The sequence below is a fragment of the Carassius gibelio genome, chromosome B17 (assembly GCF_023724105.1).
Source record: "Carassius gibelio isolate Cgi1373 ecotype wild population from Czech Republic chromosome B17, carGib1.2-hapl.c, whole genome shotgun sequence".
NCBI classification, from domain to species: Eukaryota; Metazoa; Chordata; class Actinopteri; order Cypriniformes; family Cyprinidae; genus Carassius; species Carassius gibelio.
In genome coordinates, this window is record NC_068412.1 from 4,530,664 (window position 1) to 4,539,699 (window position 9,036).

Here is a 9,036-nt window from a genome sequence, read left to right on the forward strand (position 1 = left end):
CAACTGTTATCTGCCTGACATCCAGTCAGTGTAGAGTTATTTTGGTTTATTTATCCCAAGAGCAATGAATGGCTACCGACAAGATATTTCGGATAGATGTGATAAGGGCTTCCATCCTCTAAACATGCCCTCTTAGCTTAAAGTTAACCTCATCTCTAAAAGCCATTAGTGACAGACATAAAGCTGAGGGGGAGCGTGGAGGTCCTCTCTGAAACATCAGTCTGCACACAAGTTATTCTAGACATCTCCAAAAGCAAACAGCACAATGAAAAAGTCCAGAGTGGAATTTCAGGAATACGCAAGACTGAACACCTTTGTTTCAACCTGAAGGTCCTTCATTTTGTTGAACCCATTTACCACTGCAAACAATTTGTGGACTACAGACATCATAGACTTACAGTCCAGACACACAGCGGATGAAAGCAGCGTCTTTATGCAGTTTGAATATCATGTCATTGTTTTTTCTGTATTTGTGTCCAGAGTGCACTATGAACTTCTAATCTATCCTCAGTTAAAAGATGTTGCTTTCAAGTCAACATGTGACAGCATTCACAAACCCTTTTACTTCTGCAATGCAATGTATTCTGAGAGCGACGGGATATTCACAAAAGACGATAAAGAACCAGAAACATTTATTTCAGTATCTTTGAGATACTAATATGGTTCGTATTCAAACTTTTTTGTTGTTTAGTGTATTTATTCATTATTATTTCAGCTTTAGTTAATATAGTATTTCAGGTAAAGTTTATTCATTTATGACAAATAATTTTTTTATGATTTTGGATTAAGTTGATAATAATCCTGTTAATAAATCCTTACTTAATGGGGTTATTTAGACCCATTGCAATATTTTAGTTGTTGGAAAAGATTAAGCTGTGTTTTTCTTTTTGAGTACAATATTCCTACTTTGTGATGTCTTTGGCTAATTTGACTTGAAGGGTTTTGGATGTATTCTACCCTTGTGAGCGTTGTGCTTTTCTGTTTGAGCTTCAGGAAAACACATATTATTCAGCTTAAAAAAGTTTTTTTTTTTTTTCGGTCACAATATTGTCTCAGATTTAAAACATAATACAAACGAGGTGAATTTAGATTTCAGGTAGAGTTTAAGACCTATCCCTGTGAAGGTGCCATAAGACAAGGAAATATTCCAGCGGGTTCTTTATCAAGCAGTGGACCATAGACGGGTGAAGCAGAGACAGTTCGTGGGCTGTTGTACAGTGACATCACACTTTCTATTCTGTGATCAATACTCTTCTGTCTCTTGTCTGTAGTGAAAGTGCCTGAGCATCTGGCCGTCCCGTGATGAGAAGCAGAGATGATGGCTGGTATACAGCACTGGCAGTGCTCAGGTTTCTGATATCTTGAGGGACCCTTTGATGTGCATTGCCCCCACTCCCGGCTTCCTTCTCTCAGGAAATTGCATTCTGTCTGTTTCCACAGCAGATAAATGATCTAGGAAGGGGGCTGCAAACTGTCACCGGCCAGTCCTGTATAACACCACGGCCTGTATCGTGTTAGCTGCGTGTGGCTTCATCTGATTCAGTTAATGTGCACATACTCAATTTCTAACAATAAAGTACTTCATAAAAATAAAAATGTTTACATGTTCACAAAATTGCAATGTTATTAGCAATGATAATTGCATGCAAATTGTTGCATTGGTCATTATATCAGAAAGAAAGCAGCTTTGGCATTGTTTGGGGCTCCAGTGGACTATGAAACGTCTTTAGTGAGAGTAGCAGCTTGATTTTCTATATGCAATGACACAAGAACAAACTACCTCACTAACTATCTACAGTATGTTTTTTGGTGTTTTAAAGGAAGAAGTGTCCTGTTCTTTAGTGTCCTAAGTGCTTGAGGACAGAGGGCTGCAGGGATGATGTGTTTTCATAGGCCTGGAAGCATTTTCTCATTTATTTTTATTTTTTTGGTTTACAGACTGAAATAAGGACTGTGATAAACACAAGCTTTAGACATGTTCATGTTTTATTCTACAACATAAAATGCATCAGTAAATGTCATTTTTAAAGCTTTTACTTTGCTAACAAGTGAAAAAAGGAAAAGGTTTCCCATGTTTGCATGCTTTGTTTAAATTCAAAAGTATTGATGTTTTACTATAAGTTATACACTGACCATAATGAATTCATTTATCAGGATTGAAAATTAGTCACACAGAAATAAAATGTCATGAACATAGTCTTCTATCCGGGCAAGTCTGTTTCTGTTTCTTGTAGTCACAGTAGCCTATATACATCACATTTAGAGAGAATGATCATTTCTATATTTTTATAAAAGCCCTCGAACAAAAAAAAGAATTATATTTTTATGACATATACACTGGAGCTAAACTCGCGAGTTGAGACTTATGACAGATAAAATGTGTTAGTAAATAAATACACAATTGTGATAGAGAATAAGAAGCTGACGTCTGATTTCTTCAAGCACATTTACCATGTTTACTATGGTAACGTTAATGTTTAGCGTGCATAGTCTTTTACATCGCTTATAAATATTTCTGCCTTGTTTAGTGATTATAATCCACATAGGATCGAGTTATTTCAAACACTCGCCAAAAAAGTCTTTAATGCTGGTGTTACAGCTGTTATCTTTCTGAAATGATCCACGCTGACGCTCTCCTGACGCTGAGAAACCCCGTCTTTCTTCATAACCCCTCCTCTAGCCCCAGCTGATCTGCTTTGGCCCAAGGTTTTCGTCGAACCAAGAAAACCCTGGCCGAGGCACAATCAAGCCCCGGAAGTGAAAGTGGAAACACAACTGGCTCTGGCACACACTAACACACCCAGTCTTAGCTCGATAGTGGAAACACGGCTATTAGCTGATTTCATAGCCTCATTGGGATTATAACTGTGCTCTTACAAGCCTTCGACTCTGTTGATCATAATTTATTATTACAGAAACTTTGATCTACAGGTATTAGTGAAGCTGCTATGAAATGGTTTGATAATTATCTATCAGAACGAACTCAATGTGTGAATATAGAAAATTATAATTCTCCTTTTCTTCAAGTTAAAAAAGGAGTTCCACAAGGATCTATTTTATCTCCTATCCTATTCTCTATTTTTATAAATGATTTGGATTCAGGAGTAGATTCTGCTAATGTGCATCTATATGCTGATGACTCAATTATTTATACAGCAGCAACATCTATAAATCAAGCTCTGATGAATTTACAAAAAGCATTTAATGCTACACAATATTCGTTGGATAAATTAAAATTAGTTTTAAATTCAAAGAAGACAAAATATATGATTTTTAACCGCACTCACCGTAAGGATACAGACATAACAATTTCAACTTTATGTGGTTCAGAAATTGAAAGAGTCGGTTCGTATAAATATTTAGGTATATGGCTAGATGAAAAATTAGCATTTAATGTTCACATTGATCAATTGCTGAAGAAGCTTAAATCAAAACTTGGGTTTTTCTATCGTTTTAAAAATTGTTTTCCCTATGAGGCCCGAAAGAAGCTGGTTGAGAGTACTTTTTTAACAATAATTGACTATGGTGATCTTGTTTACATGCATGCAGCTTCCTCTGTACTAAGGAAATTGGACTCTGTCTATCATGCAGCGTTACGTTTTGTATGTGGTGCAGAATCCCATACGCATCATTGTATTTTGTATGAATCTTTATCATGGTCCTCTTTGTATCATAGGAGAAATTTACACATGTATGTATTTATTGCAAAGGCACTCCTTGGTAAATTACCATCTTACATTACAAACTTTTTTAACTTTTTATACTAATGGTTATGGTACCAGATCGCAGCTGCATCTTTGTTTAAAAGTGCCAAGAGTATTCACTGACTTTGGAAAGCATGCTTTTTCTTTTTATGCCCATAGGGTTTGGAACGACCTACAAAATGTATTGAAATTAGAATCTTTGCCATCTTTGAGCACTTTTAAATTTATTCTGTATTCTACATTTAAAGAGTCTTGTAAATGCTTTTCTTGAACTTCGATCTATTTTTTATTTGTTGGATTGTTTGTGTTTTGATTATTTATTTGTCTGAAACTATGTGTGCTGCCGTTTTTGACCAGGTCTCCCTGGAAGAAGAGATTATTATATCTCGATGGGATTTTTTTCCTGGCTAAATAAAGGATAATTAAAAAAATAAATAAAAATTCTAACTCAAACTTTAGGGACAATGTTTTCGATTAAAGACTTAAACGGCGATAATGTTAAAGTTCTGACACTGGTGTAGTTTGTTTATAGGTCATGTTCAGCTTTTATGTTCTGCTGATTGTAATTAGGCTTCAAAATTCATAAATGTTGTGTTGAGGTGTGAAGATTATAGTGATGAACAAAATGCTGGGCAAAGCTTGTTTGGGAATCAGGCTGATGCTAACTGCAGTCTCATATCATTTATAAAACTGTTGTCAGTGTCAGTGCATTAAGTTTCATGAACTAAAAATGTTTTTAAACTATGTTCACAACATCTATTTGTCTGGTTTCATGCATAAATGTTAATTGTACGTTAGCTATTGCATTGAAGTGAGAGCTCACCCAAAAGGAATGAACTTTCCCTTGTGGTGATCCAAACCTGCATGGTTTACATTTAGCAGACACTTTTATCCAAAGTGACTTACAGTGCATTCAGGTTACACTCTTTTTTTTACTAGTATGGGTGTTTCCTGGGAATTGAACCCACAACCTTTTGCACTGCAAACACAATGCTCTACCACTGAGCAGTGGACATTTCACAAGATAATTTATATGGCAACGAGCCTGATTGTGCAAGGGTTTCCACAATGTGCTTGAAAATGTACATGTTTTTTTTTATTATTATTAAACACCATACTGTCTGGTCTGATCTGATCCTAAAAAGCATTTTTGTTTTCAGATGGCTTACCATCATTATGCAGTCATTAACTACATTCCTCTGACTATATTAATTCCTCTTCTTTGCTTTCTGGCAGCACCTCCTCAGAGTCATAATGCAACAGGTCAAAGGTCTTCCTAAAAAAACAAAAACAAAAGCAGCCTCGGCTGTTGTCATCAACATTAGCATGCACTGCCCACATTACGGCTCTGGAAAATGTTGCGTCTGCATTCTGAATCATTCTGTTTGGTGACAGACAAGAGCAAGGCTCCGTCCCGTTCCAGACGACTCCCTGCGCCTCTGACCGACGGGCCGTGAAGCTTCTCGTTTCATTCAAGCACCCTCCATTCACAACATCATAGAAAACACACACTTGAGTGTTTCAGAGCAGGAAGTTCCCTGCGGGGAGAAAGTTTGGTTTCAGGTCAGTGTGCTTTAGTCGGAGAGGAGGTGCGCCGGGGGAGATGTGGAAACTTGAATGCAGCTGGTCGGGAAAGGAAAAGCCGGTGGGCCTCTGGGATTTGGAAGGTGGGGGTAGACGATAGTGCCGTTGAGTCCTTGGAGGAAACATTAGCAAAGCGTGGAGGAAAAGCTGCCAAATTAACTTCTCACCCTTTCAATCACACCCCAGAGGACTCCTGTCCCACTTCACCTCTGCCAGTCTGGCTCGTTCTTTCCGCCTCTCTTCCCAATCCAAGGGAGCACACGGGACGACCCCTGAACGCCTTCGCTCCCCAGCAACCCAGAACACTCTGTAACATTAACACACCAACAAGCCAACGGGGTCGGATGGCCTCTTTCTGCCCTCAACTTGTTATTTTTCCTGCTTATGAGCCGAACTTAGTACAGCTCCCCCTCATGTACCTTTTGAAGGAGTGGAATAAATGTCTCTTTTGTATCAGTGACACTTGTTCTAAATGGACCCTTTTCTCTTTAGGAAGATTTAAAGGTGTTATTGGGTTATTGGGAGCCACAATACTTTTTTTTGCATAAGGTATTTTTATTCTCGGCCCTTAAAAACATTCACTTAAATGAAAAGCAGATGCGGACCATATTGGATCCTTTGTTTAAAAAAAATAATAATAATAATTAAAAAATAAATACTTTGAGTGGTACTCATTTATCAGGGTCTTTCAGCATCTGGATTTCTTTATAATTAATGTCCTGACCCCAAGACTTAACTTCCAGCTGTCAAACTTTGAGAAGATGACCAGAGATGGTCTTATTAATGATCAGGAACTATGGGATCCTCCAAAAGGAGTAAGGAAACTGTGCCCTCATGCTGTTCAAAAATTTTATGATTTTTTTTCTGTTGAACACAAAAGATATTTTGAAGAATGTTGGCAACCAAACCATTGGCTTCAATTGAATTTTTATTTTCTCTCTATACTATGGAAGTCAATGGCTACCAAACAATGGGAATAAATGAAATCAAAGACACATAAACCAAACGCTCTGCTGCAGAAACTGGTTGTAACTTGTGTTCAGTATGAAAGACAGAAATGAAGGCAGTAAAACAAGACGTGGTTTGCACAGAAGCAAACCCTCATACATCCTCAAAGCAGGAAAACCAGAGCTCTTTTTTGGATCACTAGCAGATTATAGACTCATTAGTCTAAATGTGGCTTTAAAGGCTGTTGCTTAACAGCAAACAGGGGGCATGCTAATGAACTTAAATGACTAACAGAGATAATGAGAGACCAGAGCAGCAGCGGGCAGTCTGTTCAAACCAAGTTATTGGGTTAATCAGTTAACCCTCTCAATGTCTGCTTGTTACACCTGGAGTGAAAACTGTGACTGATAGAATAAATCATTATTCCACATTACATGTCTCTAAAAACCTGCTTATCCTTATGTTTGCTGGATGTAGGCTTCATAATTACACTGTTACAGAAAACAAAACTAGCACAGGATAAAACTGAGTTCATGCCACTATAAAAGTGAGAAGCGATTGATTTGTAGTGGTTTATAAGTGAGGCAGGCCTACTGATGATAATTACTGGTTTCCAGTGAGAGCTGAGATGGCCAAAGATTTACTGTGAGAACAACAAGGTGCTCCACCATTACAGAACGCTTTCCTTTGTTTGACTTTATTAATACCAATATATTACTCAACGAAACAAGGGTGCATTACAGCCAGAGCATGTACCCCAGGATAATAAATGGCAGCATTGTGAAGGCCTAAACATTTTAGTTCATCCCCAGCTGTTTCCCTGCTCATCATGCTGCGAGATAACATGAAACACTCACGCAACAGCTTCATCTCACACACATCTGCCATCCATTAACGATAACACACTCGGCCTCAGAGGGGCAGAGTCTGATCTGGTCCTCTAGTGTGTGTGTGTGTGTGTGTGTGTGTGTGTGTGAATGGGAGGGGCTAGTCTGAAACTAGATAGGGTTCCTTTAAAACGACAGACATATTCAGCAGGACATAATGCTGCCGAAGAGCTTAACGAGGAAGTTTGATCATTCCTAGACTCTTAGCGCTCAGAGTGCCTAATTGCTTAGCTAATATTTGATCATGTATTGGCTCAGCGAGTCCTTTCCTTCGGAGGATAAAGGAACTCAATTCATTCATCTAGGGAATCAGACTGATCCAGATTGGGAATCTTGAATCACATTATGAAAAACAGTCCTTTCGCATCAAAAGCTAAATCAGTGAGTGTTACAGAGCAGTCACATTGGCACAATCTCTGCAAAATAATCAGTAGTATAGCGATATATATGAAGAGCCACGTTCAAACCAAGCAGATTTCTGTTTGTCATTAAGGTGAATTTATGTGAACAACTTGAAACCGCTGAAATGACTGCAATTGCCAAACAATGATAATTGTGCCTTCAGGCTGAATAAAGGTTCATATATAATAGAGGGCACAAAAATAACATCTTTTTAGAGTTGAAATTGATAATTAAAGGGATAGTTCACCAAAAATGAAAATTATGTCATTAATGACTCTCCCTTATGTCGTTCCAAACCAGAAAAACCTTTGTTCATCTTCAGAACACAAATTAAGATATTTTGATGAAATCTGAAAAAAAAATAAAAATAAATTGTATGTCATGGCAAGACTTCTTAGATGAAGTATAAGAACAATAACCTTAAAACTGTAAGTTTGACACACTGCGGGAAAATAGAGTAGATTTATTTTTATATATGTTATATGTTGAAATAGTTTTTTTTTTTTTTTTAAAGGTGCTACATAGATCCTGTTTCATTCAAAACCCTCTTCATGATGATCATTCACCATCAGTGTGAAAACACCTCAAGCTGGAAACTCTCTGTTTCCCGTAAAAGTTGCTCTCCTCCTGATGTGCAGAACACAGTGTCTGGTGACCTGTCCTTATAAACGCTGCTTTGATTGTGTCACGGCTGGGAGTCCAACACCATCAGTCAGACAGACAGAAATACACAGCGTTCACAGATGTTCACAGAGACACCTGTTTCATGAACAGGACTGAGTGCTGTTGAGAAGAGGGCGGATGTCTATAACCCTCGGTGAAAACATTAAACAGCATTTAATGACAGTTTAACACTAGCCGGAGGACTCGTGCAGGGCTAGAACAACACACCTATCCTCATCTAGACTGGGAAACAATCAAGTCATTAAAACCCTTCTGAGAGCATCCCTTAAAGGAGTTACTGCTCCAATTCAGAGTGGATTCACAGACAATACATTCATAACACAACATGTGTGAAACATGTTAAAAACACACAGTGTGTTTGCTTCAGTTGAAGTATAATACAGTATTTGTCTCTTCACTAGCACATTGTATGCAACTCAGAAACAATTCGTGAGCATTGCATTTGACTAATTCAGCAGGTCTCATAAATGACCATCTGCCAAACTGAAATAACATGATTTTGAGGAACAGCATGGTCAAAAGTCATCGGAAGGTGAGGCACAAACGTTAACATCTGCTCCCATCTGGTGGTGATGATTAACTTAACTAGACAGCCTCTTCTGACAATCCCTTTTATATCATGGTAACTTTACTTTAAGATGGGTGTAGAGCGCCCTCAGCCGACCGTTAATTTTACATCAGAATCAATACGCTACTAAATTTATTACCTCACTAAATTAGTAAAGTATTAAACTGAGTTATTTCATACATAACATATTTAAATATAAATTATGTATGAAAAAACGTTAAAAAATAAATAATAAAGATATGTTTATACGGCATCTCTC